Below are 4,046 nucleotides of genomic sequence, written 5' to 3'. Positions count from 1 at the left end.
TCCTGCTGATTTTAATTCCTTTTTAAAGGTCTTTTATTTAATAAAGAAAAAAAAAGTTGCTGAGGTATTTTGAGCAACAAACTGTCAGAGTCTTGGTTAGATCTCCTTCTCTAGCACTCAGGTGTCCTTCTAGATCATAGCCAGATCCAAGCTTTCACATCCTTCTCATTTACAGCTTCAGTCTTTCTTTCCCTTCAAATATATTCCTAAATTCTTCTTGCTATCAAGTATATGGAGTCTTTCACAAGTGCTTTCTGATCTTGGTCTTCTCACTTCATCTTTCGTATGTGCTGGGAGTAGGAGGCAAGAGTGAAAGCCTCCAGTGTGCCCTTGTGTGCCCAGAAAGGGGCCTGGATCACAGTCTGGACAAAAAATATTCTTCCTGTACATTCCTAGCAATACTTTTTCTGATCATTGTCAACAATATTACCACTGTGATCCCACCTACTCACACAATCAGGTTATCATTATCACCTTTGACCTCTCACTGAGCTTCATTTCCAACCTTTGTCTTGCAGACCTTTCTGCATAACATCTGTAAGATACTTTTTCACTCATGTAGTTAAAAACCTCATCCAATTCTTAACTCTTCATACCTTGTATATTGAAACCACCTTCTCTCTGGCCTTCACATATGCTTCCTTGTCCCACCTGTCATATCCATCCTTCATCACGCATCTATCTACATCTTGCTTTAGCCAGCTCCCTCCTCGCTGCATCTTCCACTGCTTCACCTTTTATTTTTCAACATATGCCACAAACCCTCAAGTTCACTTGCCCCTATACAGATTTCTGACTCTGCTTCCTGCAAATCTACTCATTATTGAAAGGTCAGCTGGTTCATGACAGCTGCCCATGTTTCAAAGAAGTACCTTGATGTTTTTTCTCCTCTACCCTCCCTGTAAACATCCACAAAGTCCTCTCGTTGTACCCTTCAGATCCTTCTTTTGTGATGCTATAGGAAAATGCTTACTTGCTGAGACAAGAGCTTGTCACGCAGACTAGTACTAACTCAGTGCCTCCTCATTCTCTTCATCTGTCAGTATCCACTTTTCCCTATTCTTTTGGATTCACATGGCAACGTTTTCCTGACACAAGTCATATCTTCTGCTGTGGTAGTAAAATCTCTGACGTGTCAGAGTTTTGTTGGGGACCTCTGGGTGCAAATACAATTGAAAAAAAAAATATGTTTGAAGTTTTGAATACAACCTTGAACAATGTCTGTTTAATACACAGGGCTAAACAGACACCTTCATTAGCAGACTGAGCAGAGCTGTGGTTTCTGCTTTTTGAATAAGCTACAAATGAGTTTTAAAAGTGAAAATCCAGAAAGAAGTCAGTCTCTCCCCCATCTACACCCATTTTCAGATCACAGTATAACAGAATATATATGGAAGACAGCAGATCACTGTCGTATTTTCAAAGATGTTAGAATATTTTGGTTTAAAACCAAATCAAACTAACAAGACGTAAAACAACTCAAAAGTATTCCCACCTGTTGGAAATCAGCACATTCACCATGACTTTAACAGAACCATAGCAACTTATGCCAGGTAAAGCCTCTGCACAACATATTCAGAAAAAAACTCACACTGATGATTAGGGGAGCAACTTCTTGCTGATGATTTTTCATTTCAGTTTAGCACTTCCCTTATTCTGGACAAAGAAGTCACTCCAGTTAGCTTTACTCTCCCATACTCATCACTATGGCAGCCAGTGGTGGTTGCTTGCTACCTCAGAAATGCACGGTCAGAATGCTGTGGTAGCTACAGGATTCTTGGTTCAGAGGCACTATGTTTGATGGTACCAGCTGCACTAGATGCAAAAAGCTGACTTAAAATTTAGCAGTTAACGAAATGCTTTCTTTTTAAAACCGATTTTTGAATCAGTCTTCTTACCCTTTTCTAAGCAAAACACAAATTTTGACCAATCCTACTTAGTAGCTCCCAAAAAGCAGAGCAACTATAACAATGTACCCTTTCATCTGGTATATTCAGCCAATCTAAACGTCCAGGTTTTGCAGCATGGATTTTGCTTGCTAAATCTTCCTTTCTTGTTTACTGTAAGCGTCTATCGTTGACCTTCTGTTTTTTTTATTTCTGGTAGGCAGACTATACGGCATTTGTGTTCTGGCAGCCTGACTCCACGTAAGGACAGAACAGTAGAGTCCGAAAACTTTTTGTTCCTTGCTAAACACTGTGCCGTTCACTCGCCGTGGAACAAGAGTGGCACCCAGTGGCCAGAGAGCTTAGTCCATGCCATGAAGTTTCTGCCTTGCGCATTTTATAAATCTCCTTCCAGCACTTTGAAGACAGAAATCCTTCTGTGCTCAAGCTCGCAGATCCCTCTCCTACCTCTGTACTTCAAAGACAGAAGCTAGAGAACAGAAGCTAAAAGGTTTCCTCTCTCCACTCTTTTTGAATCTCACGTTTTTCTGAGAGCGCAAATAACGCACCACTGGTATCGGGCACTTCATAAAGGGTACTGCTTTACAACTCGAACATGTTGTCCAGTATGTCCTGACGAGGTAAACATGTTTTCAAACTGCCCTGTAGAAAATGTGGCAGCAGGAAAGGAAAACCGAGGGACGGGGCCCTCTTTGTGACCTCCCCTCATGGGGAATGTGGAGACTCTGCGCTGCTCCCGGTACAAGGCCAGGTTTTACAAGACCATCAGTTAGATTGCTGCAAAGGAGGCATAGATGATGACATAGTGTGGTGATGAACATGGCTACCTGTGATAATACCTATTTCACGTGTTTCTCAGAGGTTCGTGCAATTTTGCATTTGTTTTTCTTGATACAGAATTAGAGTATAAAAGTCTGAGTTTCAGCTAATACAGTATGCTGGACTTTTAATGAGATTCTTTGTGGGAGCTGATGCAAACAGCAAGAAAGCTTTTATTCACAATATTTTCTTTAGTTTAGGGATACTTAATGCTTAAAACTGGAACTGATTGCCTAATTAAGAGGCAAACAACTATTAGTCTCACGGGAGCATTTTCCAAGATGAGGAAGGGGTGTTGAGTGAACAAGACCGAGCTCACTCCAACACCAATGTTCCACAATGCTGTAAAATTCCCAGTGATAAATGGGTGATAATGGTGCACCAGCTTGCAGTGCTGGGTTTGTGGGTTTGGGTCTTACTTGCTGTGTGAAAATCCCTATATCTAGAGAGGCCAGCAGGTAACTGAAGTGAAAGTAGTTGTGATTCTCCTAATTCCTGGCATTTCTAAAATTTTACTTCAAACTTTGGACTAACTCATAATCTTTCTAACTGTCCTAGAACCTAAAATGGTACAATCAAGTGGAAATCACAACTAACTAAACTCTCTAGTGTGAATGGCTACAGCTAGAGCTTGACAACATGACCCGAGTAGATTAAATGGCTCACAAATCAAAAAGCACATCAGAAGAATCAAACATTAAAAGAAATTATAATATTTTAAAATAAATACAGTGATTTTTAGACATCTGCTGTGGCAATACTGGAAGCCACAGATCTTCATACTTCCTGAGTTATGTTAGGAAAGAAGTCAGCAGTCTGGACAGAAATTTCTGCCAGAATTTCTGTTTACTGGAAGTCTTTGTTACTTGAGTGTTTAGGTTTTGCTACACAACATTACTGAAGGGGTACCAAGGATAATATTCTTGATAATGTGTCCTGAAGAATCCACAGTGGCTGACTCACTAAAGTAGGAGGAGTTTCCCCATAAGTGGATTGTTTTGCTTTAGGGGAAGAAATAGATGCAGTACTATTCTGTTTTATTTCACACTGAATGTAACCATTGCACTGAGCAGGACATTTAGGTCAAAAAAAGCTATTCTAAAATGCATTGTCTCCATCATGGAAGAGCAGGAAACCATCTTACAGATAATTTACAGTGATAATACTGAAGGTGTTTCATGAGTTTCGCACTTTTTTTTGCAGCCTGTGGCTCCTAAAATTACTGTGACTATGCAAATGTATATCTCTGCTGCTATCTGACCTCAACTTTTTCCTATTTGCCTATTTATTTTCTTTGGTCACAGTTTTCCTGAGGGAGGG

This window comes from Merops nubicus, unplaced genomic scaffold (assembly GCF_000691845.1).
Source record: "Merops nubicus isolate BGI_N331 unplaced genomic scaffold, ASM69184v1 scaffold6696, whole genome shotgun sequence".
NCBI lineage: Eukaryota > Metazoa > Chordata > Aves > Coraciiformes > Meropidae > Merops > Merops nubicus.
This window is presented reverse-complemented; position numbering follows the sequence as displayed.